The 17,157-nt window shown below is 37.3% G+C and overlaps 2 protein-coding genes across 2 annotated transcripts in view; one reads left to right on the top strand and one right to left on the bottom strand.

Moving 5' to 3' along the window:
• Window positions 1-17,157, top strand: part of Samsn1 (SAM domain, SH3 domain and nuclear localization signals 1) — a 55,951-nt gene that overhangs the window by 5,014 nt on the left and 33,780 nt on the right. The gene's annotated exons all lie outside the window — the stretch shown is intronic.
• Window positions 14,625-17,157, bottom strand: part of Rbm11 (RNA binding motif protein 11) — a 272,518-nt gene continuing 269,985 nt past the window's right edge. The window contains exon 9 of the transcript XR_004116803.1: window positions 14,625-14,724. The gene's annotated coding sequence lies outside the window, so the exon portion shown is untranslated. The remainder of the gene's footprint in view (window positions 14,725-17,157) is intronic.

Genomic DNA, 17,157 nt, shown 5'->3' with positions numbered 1-17,157 from the left:
ATGAACCACACAGATGAGACTTGGAACTGTAATTAGGACAATGCGGACTTAATATGTTGGCATATGGTAATCTGTATAAATACATTTTAACCGAGGTCTTCTTTGAGTTAAGAAGATTCAATACCACTGTCATCGTAAAGGGAAACATTGGAATAATGGCACTTCTTGAAATAGCTTTTTTTTAAAAAGGTTCTTTTTAATCTAAAGTGCATACAAAATGAGACACCATTAGTGTCACAGATGCTAATTTTCACTAACAGTGACTGAAGTGGCATTCTTCCCCATTTGCATTTGATCCGAGCAATGATGAGAGGTGATGAGTTGATTATAAGCTGTTTTCACTGCACTGCCCGCTGTGCAAATTTATGCTCCTAGACAGGGATGACACATAGTTGTGGCATTAAAGAGATGCCTGCATGGCTTTTTTGTATCAAGGCTGTTAAAATGCACTTTAACCCTTATTTAACCAGGTACAGGAAAATGGAGGCTCTTTCAGGAACTCGTACTTACTTGAGACAAGGAACTTGCAGGCGGAGCCTATGTCCTTTGAATGTTTTGTTAATTCTTTGAGAGTTTTATACAATAAAAATGTGATATTATTCCCCCTAACCCTTTCCAGATATACGACAGATATATCTTTCCAATTTTAGCATTTGGAACTGTGTTAACTTTTTTCTTACTGGTCAAAAATAATCACTTGTATTTTTTTTTTTTATAACCCACCAAGTCTAATTTGTGTTGACAATATATTCATTGGATTGGGATCATCCACTGGAGTGTGGTTGACCTATCAGTGACACACCTTTGAGGAAAAATATTTATCCCTCCCTCCTAAGTTAGCACCTATCAATAGCTCCTCAGGGTGGGAGCTTACGAGACTCCACCCACCATGCTGTAATGTTGACTAACTTTACCTCATGCCAATCTTGCACATACAAACACAGGTGCTGTGAGTTCATGGAGCAGGAGTTATGTCATGTCCAGAAGATACTGTTTGCTCTGTTCTTGCTTAACCTGACTCATAATAATGTTCTGCTCTGTCTTCTATAATGGCCCCCAGAGCTTTGCGTGTGGGTGGATTCAGATGTCCCTTTTGGGGCTGAACAATCCTCTGTTACTTATTCTCTGTAATTGATCAGATATGAGTTTCTGCATTAACTACCAGCCATTGCACAAAGGTGACTCTTCGATGAAGTATGAGAAATGTGCCAATCTATTGGTATATGGATAAGGATTTAGAAGACATTTTTATACAATGATCACTAAACAAAACAGTACATTTAGGGCACCACTGTGACCTGTGAACTACTCAACTATGGGTTCTTGATTAGATTTATACCACCAGGCATGATTTCCTCCTATAAAGCAGGCCTCAGATCCAATCAGAAAACAGTTTGTTACCCAACCCTTGCAACTCTTGAACTTACTCCCCCATCCCTCTCTGTTTGTTTGTATGTATATGTTTATACACCTAACAGTTGTACACATGTTGCACCCATGGACATACTTGACAATGTTGTTCAATAATATAGCTCATGGGGCTCATAGCTGGGTAGATAAGCCCCTGTCCCATAGCATACACAGTACCTCCCAGTACTATGAGAGGTATCCAGTAGAGAGGATGATTTCTGGTGAGTGGCAAATAGGTTTTTCAATATCCTTTGACTAAAATTTGTGGTGTATACAGTAATAAGGCCTTACTATCAAATTCTGGCAGACAAACAAGAACACTAGTGTTGACAGGAACTCCCCTGATCATCAACTCAAGGAACTTATCCCATAGCAGGTTCTATTAACTTTAAAAATCTTTCCAAAGCCTCAATGACATAACACTATATTCAGTTAATTTATAGACAACATGTAACCCTGTGCATGTAAAGTATTTCACTCAAGGTTAAGAAAGGATTTGCATTTTACATAACAGTGTTTCTATAATCAAATCTGTGCTCTACTATTGTTGCTGTTTCTTTTTGATTTAATTATAATATACTAATTTAGATGAATTCAGTTCACTGTTTAGTGTTTCAAATAATAGTTGAAAAACTATGGGCTCATCAAGGGAAGTAGTATCATGAGTGTACTGTGGACAAGACTTAGAATATGTCTGTCATCTGTTTGGGACAGATGACATCCCTTTCAATATATTCACACTTTAAATGCAGCAAACACTAAGACTGCTACTATCCTATACTATCCTTTTATTCAGCTTGTGCCCATATTCTAAGAAATGGCTCAAGTTTACTGTTCACTAGTTCAAAGAAACAACCCATAATTGATACCCAAATTTTTTTTTGGAGGGCTTTTCCCCTTTTCCTTCAAAATACATTAATTTGATCGGTGAATTCATAACTCATTCAATTCACTGTTAAGTTGATTAAAATTATTTAATCAATATTTTTTAGTGATGAATATTTTTCCAGCAAATCACTAATTTGCTTTAGATTTTCCCATCTTATATAATGTAAATCCAAAACCCAAATTTAATCTCAAGCAAGGAGAAAAACTTTGGGGCCAAATACATTGCCAATATTTAGAAAGTAATAAGTCAGTATGCAGAAAAATCCAAAGATAGTGAGAGATGCATGAGAATGTGGCTTCCCCTTGGTATAATGCCTGGATATTTTATATCCTATAGGAAAAATATAGAGCCACTACCTGGACTACTAACACACTTCATTAGTTAAAACTTGACTTACTTAACCATTTGTCTCTTGTCTTTCCCTGCTTTAGAGAAAAATGACTTCATTATCCACAGGGCATGTATTTTTTCAAACAATGGAACCAAGTCCATAAACAATGTATCTAAGCTTCCAGGTCATGTCTTAATAAACTGATCTATCTTTCCTTGTTTGCTAACATTAAGAATTCAAGTGGAGTTTTAGAAATAACCCATTCACTTCTTAGCAGAAAAAGAAAGATGCTTTCCATTACAAAGAAGGGATGTTTGAAACTGTCTGTGGTGGTAGTTGTGGTGATTTCTGTATACAGGAAGAAAGCCGCTGGCACTACAGTTAAATTCACCTCTTCTGAAATTAAGTGGGAGGAGGCTTGGTTTCTAAGGATGTCTGCAAGAGAAGATTCTGTCACCGAGCCTGTAGCTTTGTCCAGTAGATGGATGCTCTGTTGTCTTTTTCTGTGCATTTTGCTCCACGATCTCTTTCTGTCTTGCTGACAATATCCTATAAAGAACTCAGTGGGATTTTATTAAGAAACACCCCAATGATTACATCGTTTAGTTAATGATCTCTTTGAAGTTCTTCACACACTGCTACCTTCTGAAACACTCAAGTTAGAAGACAGAGGGCAACAGAGTTTAGCCACTAACAGTCAAAGAGTTCCCACTAGCAGAGGTGAGGATTTTATTTTCAGCTGCTTCTTTCTTCCAAGTATCTTTGATGCCTTACTTCTGATAGATACTCCCACTTGACCTGCACTTGATTGCCCTGAATCCTTCCCTTTCTCACACCCTCCTGCCCACTTCAACCTCTCATCTTTTCTCATGCAGATGTACATTCACTGTAATCCGGTAGCTTCCATGAGATACCACTTAAAACATATAGGAAGAAAATCTGCTCTATACCGTTAAGCAGTCCTTTATAATTACATACTAGGATCCTCTGATGTGCTTTACAAAGATAACCCACTAATGTACCATCTGGTTTGGGGGTTCATAGAGACTTCTGGTTCCTGATGCTATGACCACTCGCTCTGCTGCTTGTCCTCTGAAATGTCTCTGTGTATTCATGAACTAGTGCTTATTTGACTACTTAGCTGACAGCTCAAGAAAGCCTGCACTAGTGACTCTAACACAGTAGAATTGGTTAGCTAGCAGAACAGTAGGCAACATGGACTAGAGTCACACAAACCTGGGTTTGAAGGTATGATTTTGATTATTTCTGAACCAGATTGTGGGCAGTTTATTAAACCTTACTTGAGCCTTGGTATTGGGATTGGAAAAGGAGGACATGATACAGCCTGTCATGTAGGCTGTTGTGGGTTGTTGGCACATGTGTATTTCCTGGCTTACTAGTGTTAACTAGATAACCTTGTCATGTTTTCTAATTTTGTAATCCTTATTTCAGAACTGTTCCATTTTCTTGCCTATAGTTTGTTTCACCCCAACTAGCTCTCCTGTCAAGGACAAAGGACATATCTTACTCTAGTTTGTACCCTTTGACTTGGGGAGAACTCAAGAAGGATTAAACTCAGTCTTTCTGACTCTCAGACTACATTGGCTTTCTTTCTTTACTTCTTTTTCTGACTATCATCATAAACATTTATAGAATACAAAATTGTAGTGATTTTTCAGTATACGTGCACAGAGTGTGGCATGACTAATGGGTAATATTAGTCATTTATAGAAGTAACCTACTTCAGAGGTGCCAGCAACCCGCCCATGATAAAGATCTGGGCAACACATGATAAAAAAACAGAGCAACTTTTTCTAGAGTTAGAATTCAGTGAAACAAAGTAATAAACAAATAGTGCATTATAATGTATTAGAAATGAAAGACTATTGTGTGGCCTTGAGGGGAGCATTATACGTTATACATGCATACATATATATGATGCTTGCTTATATATAATGTATAAAATATAGAGTATATAGTATATAGTATGCAGCATATGGTATATATCTATATACATATATATATATATGTAATTGGAAGCAAGTATCTCATTTATCTCTGCAGACTCACTCACAAACATAAGATGCAACTTGAAATAACATTTCCAGTCTTGATACCAAACTGGCTTTACAGTATCCAGTTTCACTATCCAAACCAGGTCCCAGCAGTGGTATGCTGCATCATGTGCCATTTCTTCCAAGAGAAATAATTTTTTCATTAATATGGAGTATGCATTCTTTTTTAGAGAAGACTCACTCACAGGAAAGAGATAACTGACAGTGCTAACTTTTGGTATCCTTGTTTATAAGTGAGTCATTATGAAGTTACTTCTGTTTGACCAAATTCTTGAATCTGACCTAGAGACTTACCCGATGTACTTGGTTTTCTAGAAGACTAACTGATGTCAGTTCTAATAGTTTTCTAGACTAACTGGTATCAGTTTTAATAGTTTTTTATGTAATAAAGTAAAACCAGTAAATAATTGGTCTTATTTCTTTTTTTTCTTTTATTAAATTAATTTATTTTTTACACTCCATATTCCATTCCTTGCCCCCCCATTCACCCTCAGACTGCTCCACATCCCACACCTCCTCCCCACTCCTATCTCCACCTGGATGCCCCCACCCCTATCCCACCTGATCTCTAAACCCTCTGGGGCCTCCAGTTTCTTGAGAGTTAGGTGCATCATCTCTGAATAAACATAGTCCCAGATGTGCTCTACTGTATGTGTGTTGGGAGCCTCATATCAGCTGGTGTATGCTGTCTGTTTGGTGATCCAGTGTTTGAGAGATCTCGGAGGTCTAGATTAATTGAGACTGCTGGTCCTCTTATAGGATCCCCCTTCTTCTCAGCTTCTTTCAGCCTTCCATAATTCAACAACAGCTGCTTCTGTCCATTGGTTGGGTGCAAATATCTGCATCTGACTCTTTCAGCTGATAGTTGGGTCTTTCATAGGGCAGTCATGATAGGTCCCTTTTTGTGAGGGCTCTATAGCCTCAGTAATAGTGTCAGGCCTTGGGACTTCCCCTTGAGCTGGCTCCCATATTACGGCTAATGTTGGACCTTCTTTTCTTCAGGCTCCTTTCCATTTCCATTCCTGCAGTTCTTTCAGACAAGAACAATAGGTCAGAGATGTGACTATGGGATGGCAACCCCATCCCTCACTAGATGCCCTGCCTTCCAGCTGGAAGTGGGCTCTATAAGTTCCCTCTCTCTACTGTAGGGCATTTCACCTAAGGTCCCTCCCTTTGAGTCTTAAGAGTCTCTACCTCCCAGGTCTTTGGTGCATTCTGGAGGGTCCCCCCAGCTTCCTATTTCCTGAGGTTCCCTGTTTCCATTTCTTCTGCTGGCCCTCAGGGCTTCAGTCCTTTGCCCTCCCTCACTACGAGGTCAGATTCCCCTCTCCCTCCACCCAAATGCCTCCCCAGGCCACTTTCCCTCCCAGGTCCCTCCCTCCCTCCCCACTTGCAGGAATCACAAGTGGTTTATTTCTACAATTATGCAGTTTTACTATATAGAATAAGATTCAAGGCAGATTTACCCAATATAAAGTCTTACTTTACAATACACAATGATTGGAATTAGATATCAGCCAAAGAACACACTGAAACTGTATAGGGATATTCCCTGAATATTTTCTTGTTATAGTTGACTTTATTTTGTGATGTGTATGCTTACCTTACATATGTTGTCTATTAGAATTGCATAGCCATCATTTTCCTTTGCTTCAGTGATTGCTTTTGTTTGGGTTCTTTAAGTTAGGGTATCTACAGATTAGTCATGATTATTAGCTCATTATTATTACCTCATTATTAATATCTACTAGTTTTAAAGTAGCCATTCACAATGAAACAAATGTTTATAATTTAAGAAATGTAATTCCTTCAGAGGTAAATGTACTACAATTATGAGACATGACATTGTAGGTCACAGAGTGTTCATTAGCTCAATTATTTTTATCACTACTATGTATCCCTCAATACACTGAACTATACATGCAGCAAGATGTGAATTCTCAGAAAGAAAAACCGTTTTTATAATGATGGATTTAATTGTAATAATACATGTATTTGATAATGAAGAAAACCAGATGATCTCTTTCAAAAAACCGTAGCACTCAAGCTTTCTCCTATTTTTATCCACGTATTCCTTCCCTGTTTGGGATTGCATATCATATATTTACCACACATAAACATGTCTGTTCTTACTAAGTTAAAAAGAAAAACAGGTTTAAACTCCTAAGGCCTGTGGCAGCAGTTGCTGCCTAGGAAGAGAATGTTTATAAGCTTTATGATATTAACTGCAGCACTCAACCTCAGGCAGCATAAAGCATGCAAAAAAGAACTTTCTGTCAGTTTTATTATTTCTAAAAAGGTTCCCCTTGAAGCAGAAGAGTGACCTTGCTTTGCTGAGCTGACATCTGCCACTGGATTAATGGTGGAGCTTGGCTGAAGGGGATCTCACAGACACATTACAACCCCAGAAGCTGGGCTGGCGGTGACCATTAATCAGGGCCACCAAAATCATGCATCAAACCCACCCATTTAAAAGTAGTAAAAACGACTTGAAAAAAGTTTTTGAGAATTAGCTTATTGTTTGTCATTACTTGTGTTCAAGGAGATCACTGCATGACTAAAATATCCCTTGAGGAGACCTTTAAAAAGGTCATTTTGTTCACAGAGGCCACCTACAGCAGAGTGGAGTTAAAACCTAGGGGACACACAAGGTGTTTGTGCTCCTGAGTGTCTGATGGAAAATTACTGGAGGGATTCATCGTTTCCAAGTTAACTTCCAAACCTTTAAGTATTATTTCCTAGTAATGGGTAATATGAATGAACTCAACTTTTTTCTGACTATACATTTAACATTTCTATAATATATATTTATATTATAATCAGATATTATATATTACTCATAATATATATATATAGACATACATATGTATTAGTCATAATGATAGACTTAATTGTAATAACACATGACTGACAAGTTTATTAGAGGATTTTTCAAAAATCTAACATTCCAATCAACATATTAAATGATTTAATATGTTTAAAAGTGTCCTAAGCTTGGAAGTGCCATACACCCTTTCCTCATATTGATCACAATTTTATTAGAAAATTTCATGAACTTAGAACCAATAACTATTGAAAAGGTTAAAAAATGATCCTAACTATTAATTTCTAAAAAGAACTGTTCAGAGGCCTCACAAGTGGCAGGGCAGCCGGGACAGGATCCTCTCCACCTAGGCGATGGATCCACAGCCCTCTCTGCCCCTTCCCTGAAAGGGGAGAGCTGCCTTCAGGGAGTGCTTTAACCCAGGGACTCAGGTGAGATTCTGAGATCCTCCATTCTCTCTCCGGTGACTTTCTAAGGTGGGACCAGCTGGGAGGCACAGGCCTCACAAGTGGCAGAGCAGCCTGTACAGGATCCTTTCAACCTCTGTCCACACCTAGGAGGGACAACAGATCCATAGCCCTCTCTGCACCTTTCCCGCAAGTGAAGATCCTGTCTACAGGGTGTCCTCTGACTCCAGGACTCAGGACAGACAACTGATCAGGGACTAGACAAGGCTACCCACTCTCTCCCTACCTATTCAATATTGTACTTGAAGTCCTAGCCAAAGCAATTAGAAAACAAAAGGAGATCAAAGGGATATGAATTGGAAAGGAAGAAGTCAAATTATCACTATTTGCTGATGATATGATGGTATATTTAAGTGACCACAAAATTCTACCAGAGAGCTCCTAAACCCCGATAAACAACTTCAGCAAAGTAGCTGGATATAAAATTAACTCAAGCAAATCAGAGGCCTTCCTCTACACAAAGGAAAAACAGTTGGAGAAAGAAATTAGGGAAACAACACCCTTCACGATTGTTATAAATAATATAAAATACCTTGGTGTAATTCTAACTAAGCAAGTAAAAGATCTGTTTGACAAGAACTTCAAGTCTTTGAAGAAGGAAATTGAAGATCCAGAAGATGGAAAGATCTCCCATACTCGAGGATTGGTAGGATTAATATAGTAAAAATGGCCATCTTGCCAAAGGCAATCTACAGACTCAATACAATCCCCATCAAAATGCCAACTCAATTCTTCACAGACTTAGAAAGAGCAATTTGCAGTTTCATCTGGAACAACAAAAGACCTAGGATAGCCAAAACTATTCTCAACAATAAAGGAACCTCTAGTGGAATCAAAATCCCGAACCTTAAGGTGTACTACAGAGCAATTATGATAAAAACTGCATAGTATTGGTACAGTGACAGACAGGTAGATCAATGAATAGAATTGAAGACCCAGAATGAACCCACACACCTATTGTCACTTGATCTTTGTCAAAGGAGCTAAAACCATACAATAGAAAAAAAGACAGCATTTTCAACAGATGGTGCTGTCTCAATTGGAGGTTAGCATGTAGAAAAATGCAAATCGATCCATTCTTACCTCCTTGAACAAAGTTCAAGTCCAAGTGGATCAGGGACCTCCACATCAAACCAAATACACTGAAACTAATAGAAAAGAAAGTGGGGAAGAGCCTCAAGCACATAGGCACAGGGGAAAATTTTCTGAAGAGAATGCCAATAGCTTCTGCTCTAAGATCAAGAATTGACAAACGGGACCTCATAAAGTTGCAAAGCTTCTGTAAGGCAAAAGACACTATCAATAGGACAAAATGGCAACCAACAAATTGGAAAAAGATCTTTACCAATCCTATATCTGATAGAGGGTAATATCCAATGTATACAAAGAACTCAAGAAGTTAGACTCCAGAGAACCAAATAACCCTATTAAAAAATGGGTACAGAGTTAAACAAAGAAATCTCAACTGAGGAATACTGAATGGTGGAGAAGCACCTAAAGAGATGTTCAACATCCTTAGTCATCAGGGAAATGCAAATCAAAACAAGCCTGAGATTCCACCTCCCACCAGTCAGAATGGCTAGGGTAAAAAAGTCAGGTGACAGCAGATGCTGGAGAGGTTGTGGAGAAAGAGGAACACTCCTTCATTGCTGGTAGGATTGTAAGCTGGTACAACCACTCTGGAAATCAGTTTGGCGGTTCCTCCAGAAATTGGGCATAGTACTACCAGAGGACCAAGCTATACCACTCCTGGGCATATACCCAGAAGATGCTTCAACGTGTAATAAGGGCACATGCTCCACCATGTTCATAGCAGCCTTATTTATAATAGCCAGGAACTGGAAACAACTCAGATGTCCCTCAACAGATGAATGGATACAGAAATTGTGGCACATCTACACAATGGAGTACTACTCAGCTATTAAAAACAATGAATTTATGAAATTCTTAGGGAAATGGATGGATCTGGAGAATATCATCCTGAGTGAGGAAACCCAATCGCAAAAGAACACACATCGTATGTACTCTCTGATAAGTGGTTATTAGCATTCTTGCATAAAAACTTAAAAATTCTTGCTAATTTTAAGTTTTGGATATTATTGTCCATTCAGAAAATAAAAAATCTAATGAAATAACAATTATCCAAATTGAAAAAGATTAGTCATTAAAATGATTATGTCCATATGACAATATTTTTTTGTCCTGCAACAGCTGAAGAGGAATTACAGTTTATATTAGTCACATTTTTGCCTTCTTGAAGTATTTCTCAAATATAATAATTAGCCTACCACCTTCTTTGTTATTTTATCATTTTTAAAGACACCTTTAGATTTGGTGATTTACAAAGAGTATCTCAGTAAACAACTATAAAATTTCTTAGAATAAAAGAAATCTGAAACAGCTTAAAATTGTTTTGATTTGAGATCATTTCATGTCTAAACTTTTGATCATTTAAAGTAACGTTCTGCAGAATTAAGATTATTCACATACATACACAATACATACACAATACTATTATTACTTTTGTAAAGGATGAATACTTTTGTGGTCATGTGTATGCAGACATGCATGCACTTACCAGTTTATCCATGTGGTTTCCCATGCATATATGTGCACATGCATGTGGAGGCTAGAAAATAAACCCTATTGTTCTTGGTAACAGCATATGCCTCATTTGGGACAGGGTCTTTGGCCTGATTTTCATGCTGAAGGCTGACTGGGTGGCCAGCAAGCTCCAGATACCCTTCAGTCCTTGTCTCCTTGGTGCTGGGTGTGACACTGCACCCAAGATTTTTAGTGGGTTAGGGGATTAAACATCCTTATGCTTACAGGGATAGAGTTTGCCATTGAGCAATATTGCTACTTTTAAAGTTTATAGTTTCTTTTATACTTTATAGAATTTTTTAAGATTCCTTATAGTAATTTCTGTCCCAAGATACTTTGTATTTGTAAAATATATTTAGAGTACATAATGTATTACTTTTGAGATCCCTTCAACTAACATAGACTTGAGTAATTTTTACTGAATTCTAGAACTGTTAGATAAGTTATAGCCTTTAGTTGCACTATAAAATAATGGAACACAGTGGTAGACCATAGAAAGGAAAAATTGAGAATCTTAAAGACTCAAGTCTTTTGACTCTGAAATTTAATTTCCTACCTCAGCTGTTATAAGTATGGCTTCTACAGTGACTGTTTTCAGTTATTATTGAAATTCTTCCCCTTACTCCACTGTAACTCTGAAATAGTTTCAACCTTTGGAGAACAGTTTAGTGCCACATAAAATTCTAAAAGTAAAGTTTTAGTATGGAAAATTTGAGCAAAATTTAGAAATCAATGATAGCATTGGGGTCTGAACATTCGGCACATGTTTTGCAGTTGACACAAAGCTAGTGAGGTAGAGAAAGAGCCCATTTACTTGGTTTCCTAAAGCCAGATACATCACTGAGAATATTCTTAACACTGGCTGATGTTCTGCTTGGTTTTGATAATTTGATCATTTTATTCAGCTATGAGTTGCCTTTATATAAGGCTATAGTGTTAGTGTTGAAGGCATGATTTTGCAGCTCTTGTTGCTTTTTTGGCTTGAAGTTCCCTGATACCCCACACACTGTCTTCCATGGACACCACATGATGCTGTGATTATTTAACACTGAGGCAATCCTAACAGGTTATTTTAAGCGAGTTAAATGTGATTTTCACTCTCCAACATCTTAGCACCTGAGTCAGCCAGAACAATCAAATCCTCGAATGCTTTTAGATAAAGGGTGACAGACGTGTTGAAGTTTAACTTTTCATTATACAATATTAATGGTGAGCTCAAATGGAACTTTGAGACCTGAAGATTGGATACTAACAAATGTCTTATGAGTAATGTTTAGATGTGAAAACTTGTTGGCAGTGGGTATATATAACTTCTATTTTGCCAGGATACTTCAAAATACTGTGGGCGTCTGATTCACATATGCAAATATTTTCTTTGAAATAGATTGACACTTCTACCAGTGCCTTGCTCATTTTTTATTTATTTTTAATCTTTTTTTACAGTCCAGATTTTATCCCCCTCCAAGTCTACCTTCTGACAGCTCCACATCCCATACTACCCCCCTCTACCTGTCTCCATGAGGATGTTCCCACTCCCATTCCACCAGACCTCACCACTACCTGCGGCCTCAAGTCTCTCCAGGGTTAGGTACATCTTCTTCCACTGAGGCCAGACTAGGCAGTTCTCTGCTATATATGTGTCAGGGGTCTCATATCAGCTGGTGTACACTGCCTGGTTGGTGGCTCAGTGTCTGAGAGATTTCAGGGGTCCAGGTTAGTTGAGTCTGCTTGTCTTCCTATAGGGTCGCCCTCCTCCTAAAAGGGGCCTATGGTGACTACCCTCCAAAAGGCCTTGCTAAAGTTTTAATGTCACAGTGTACGGAGACTTCATTTGACAACTCTACAAGTTGGTAGCTGGATAAGAAAGAAAAGTATGGTCAAATCTCTAAGTTTTGGTCAAAAGCTTGATTCGTAGTTTTAAAAAAGACTCCACAGTTTTCTTTCATGTTCATAGAATAGACAGTTGAGTGGTTTAAGGTTACTTAGTTGCATCACCCCATCCCCTTCAGAGAACTAAGTCCTCTTTACACTATTGAACATGTTCCTATGTCTCCGTAGTAGTGAAAATGCACACAGGTAGTCAAGAGCTCTTTAAACACAGAACATTCCACAATATGGCTCCTCATATAGATTTTGAACATACTATCCATCCTTGTAAGCTTACGGACATTTGATCCTCAAATGTACTAAAAATGTTGGGTGTAGTGCCATCCCCAACAGTGAGGAGGCAGAGGCTGAAGGGCGTCTGTAGCCTGCAGGCCAGACAGTTCAGTCTGATTAGTGAGCACCAGGCCAGAGTCAGAAGTGTGATGTAAGTCTACCCATTGCCCTCATCCCTGTGCCCACACACACTTCTCCCCTTGCCCTCTCCCTTCCCTTTGAATACCTTCTGATGCGAGCTCATACAGTACTTTAATCATGAATAACATGTTCTGGTTGCTTCTCTTTCAGTAGATATTGATAGTTACTTTATATATCTAGTATTATAGTAGAAACTGGCAAAAGAGTAATTTTATAATTTCATCAATTTTAATAACCAGAATATATGCATATTCAGAATAACTTCCAGGATCAATTGTTCAGTTAACTCTGGAATATATTTCATTCAGAAAAGTCAGATTATTGTCTTTTATTTTGTCTGTTCTCAAAGGCAGCTATTATATTTGCCCAAGACAAACACTGATATTTCTCTCCAGTATGATGATATATCAGTGAATTTTGACATTAAGATGTAGTGAAATTATTTCACAGTATATTACATGTACTATTTCCATTAAAGCTAAAATAGCATGCTTTGGGCTACAATCTATCCAAACACTAAAAACCTTCAGTATAGCCCCTTAGCTATTTGGAAGGTGTGTCTGTGGTTTGACAAACCAGCAGGCATACAGGTGTGTGCATAGGGTCTAATTTGTGAGCTAGAAATGACACAAGGCTGGGTTGTCATTGTTCGGGACCTTTATATATGTGAGTGCAGCTAGGAACTAAATGTTTTTAGAAATGGATTGGAAATCTCACAGTGCTCTGAATTGGGATTTAAAACTGTGGGGTTTATTTAAGCATTTTATTTTATATCAGCAATGACTTTATTATAATTCTGATAATCTTGACTTAAATGGTATTGACATTGTTGCTGACTTTGTTTTCAGTGTTTACATATGCTCCAGTCCTACTAAGCACGATGATGGCAAAAAGGTTAAGATTTAGTTTGTCATTCCATTTTGTCCTTGCAGTATTTCTGTGTACAGACTGCCAAGTTACTTTGTCTTAAAATGATTTCTAGTAAGTTTTCCCTTACACAATCAACTGAATTTACAGTTAGGTTTCATTTGGATATTAAAGTTTAGGGATTTCTATTTTGATATTCAGAGAGACATAATTTCTTTCTTCCATGCCCACTCATGTGTTTTCACTTGTATCTCCTTGAAAGAATACCTACATTTGCCTTCATGAGACTTACAGAATATTTTCACACTTACATAAATGGTCACTTATTCTGTTTTGTATTATCTATTTTACTGCATCTTAGTGAGTTCCCTTTCCATTGAATTATGGAAAAATTTTTCTGTGTTTTTTTATTGATATAAATACATACTACCCATTTAGAATCCTCTTCATGAGTGTTGTGGTTTACAAGTTTCTGGGTAAAATATTACAATAAACATATAGTACCCTCAAATGTTAGTATTCATATTCACACATTAGCATATTTGCATTAGTCTGACATCGAAATTTAGAAATATGATTGCTATGACAAAATAGAAATATATATGAAAACTTACCAGATGTTCCCAAATTTCCTTCCACAGATGTTGTGCCATTTTGCAAATGATTTACTAAACATATTGGAAGGGTTATATACTTCATTTGGATTGGGTGGAGCTGGGATTGAACATAGAGCCTTGAACATACATGCAAAGTGTGCATTCTATTTTTGAGCTACACTCCAAGCCCTCGTATATACTTACACAAAATGTAAAGGGCAGGCATGATCTAAAGCCATCATTATCAAATATTACGTACATTTTGAATTGCTATTTTTATTCAAGCTGCTTTTCCCAGAGACAGTTCTTTGTTCATGTAATTGCTTGATCTTGATCAGAGCCTCTGTCCCCAGCTAGTGTCTGCAAAATGATCACACCATACACATTTGTGAATATTCAAACATGTTCTCTTTTATTAAGGACTACTATGTAGGAAGCAGGCCTTGCTTCCTCATAATTCACCTTTTCACTATAAAACTTGACAGTAGAAATTATAAATCCATTTCTTGTCCATACCTCATTGTAGACATTAACTCCTTTCTGACATAAGCTATAACCTATAAATATATTATGAAACCATCTTCTCGGAAAGTAACTAACTTTTAGAGTGGATAATGAAATATGGTAAGTGCCCTTTTAAATAAGAACTGAAATTTGCTTCTTAAGAGTATCTCAGGGTGGACAGACCGACTCCTTAGCCTTTAGGTTGTTGAGGAATTAGTATTGATAGGACTGACAGGACCCAAAGTAGCAGTTTTTTTATCTTTTAAAACCACTATTCCCATATATACTTTTCTTTATTGGTATAATGGGGGAAGAATTAATTTTAAAAGGTGGTAGCTATTGATTACTTAATGGAATGTAGTGTAGAGAAACGCTGAAGTGAATCTATTTTGTGCCCTCCCGTGCAACAGACCCCATTATCCAACAGTGAGAAGTATTCCGTAGCTCTCATTAATATGCAATATGTACCATCGGACTGGGTATAGGCTACTGAACTGCCACAGTTCTAGGTTTCAATAGGCCATAAGGATGTACCAAGTATACAACAGAGCAATAACTGTCCTTGACGTATTCATTTGTAAGCAGGACAATAGTTCCCTCACTTCTCTCTAATCTTCTAGTCTTGATGGTCTAATGGAAAATGCCCACTAGGCAAGGTGAAGTAATCCATGCTCTGGGTTTATCTCTAGTTTGGTAAGCTCTGCATGAGATGGCTCCGTATTTTCCACTGTGGAACACAATTTCAGCTATCTCTACTCTCATTACAAACCAAAAGAGCTGTGAGCTAGTTCAGCAGGGGAGGCAAGTCAGCAAAGGGCAGTTTGTCTACAACAGTCATCGTTCTTGGAGCAATGTTCTAGAGCACAACATCTAATAAGCTACCTATGTTTTACATGTTTAGGGTCTTTCTTAATTCAAACTCACTTTATAAGAGCAATAAAGAATTTTAATGGCAGTTGGTGGTGAGAGATGTGTTAAGAATGATTCCAAGGACAAGACTTCTCTGGCAAAGAATTTTCAAAGTGACAGATAAGTTCTGAGTGGGCAAATTCTACAGATTACTGACTACTGCTATTAATCCCTTTTTTCAAATTACTAGGCTACTTTTTCAGTAAAATCTATCAATTTCTAAAACATTATTTTGAAATGAGATACAATACTTAGGACAAGCTATCTTCTCTGGATTTGTAGGTACATACAATACACACACACACACACACACACACACACACACACACACACACACGCACACGCGCGCGCGCAATTATATACCCGTCACCCTAAACAATGAATAAAATTAAACAGATAATGAGAAAGTCAATTATTTGAGCCAGTGATTTTGAAGAATCTTGAAAATGGTTGAGGAGAGCCATGTAACTTTGAGGCATCTCAAGTTTATTTATAATTACCTTCCTAGACAGAGCTGCATAAGAATAATCTGGCATTATAACACTAGGGGTATATTCTCCTCACAACATATGGACCAAGTTCTTCTTTTTTTTAAACTTTTATTGTATTATGATGAGAAAAGTTACATGATTTCAATTTATCATGTTTTTAAATTTAACATTTAAAAACATATTTTAAGTAAATAGAATTAAATCACATTCTTGTTTCCCCTTTGTATCCCCACTCCTCCCAGAGACCCCCCCTACAATTCCTACAATATCTTTTTTGTCATATTCCTTAAAATTTATACAATATTATGACAATAAAAATGAATATTATAAAAGTTGTTTGATATAAAACAACAATCAATTTAACAGTCTTATGTAGATGCTTGTCTACAGCAATAGTGAAAACACATTTTTCTCAATATAAATCTTAAATAACTCCAAACATATTAACTGTATACTTCAAAATAATATATCACTAGTATTTTCTTAAATGAACATAAATATATAAAGTCTTTTTGATTGTTTTGTATTTAGTAGAGTTTAAAATCTTGGCTCTTACTGTGGTACAAGCCCAAAATAAGAACAATTTTTAGACATTGGATTTCATTGTAATAAGGCTATACTTCAATGACCCTCACATCACCAAAGGATTTTACCTCCATCATAGCTAAGCTGAGAGTTGGTAGCTCTGCTGCACCAAGAAATGAATTGTAGGTTCAATTTTTGGATACAGACTTCCTGCTATGGTCAAAGCTATTTGACTTGAGTGAGTGACTTTATTCTCAGCCCACAAAGAACAGGTTACATTCGTTTAGGAAATGGTGTACACATGCTGCCAGAACAATCAGACCCCTCCATGTGCGGTCCTTGGTTGGTGGTTGAGACCCTGGGA

This window comes from Mastomys coucha, unplaced genomic scaffold, assembly GCF_008632895.1.
Source record: "Mastomys coucha isolate ucsf_1 unplaced genomic scaffold, UCSF_Mcou_1 pScaffold12, whole genome shotgun sequence".
Lineage (NCBI taxonomy): Eukaryota > Metazoa > Chordata > Mammalia > Rodentia > Muridae > Mastomys > Mastomys coucha.
Note: the sequence above shows the minus strand (reverse complement) of the source record. Positions and strands in the feature narration are given on the sequence as shown.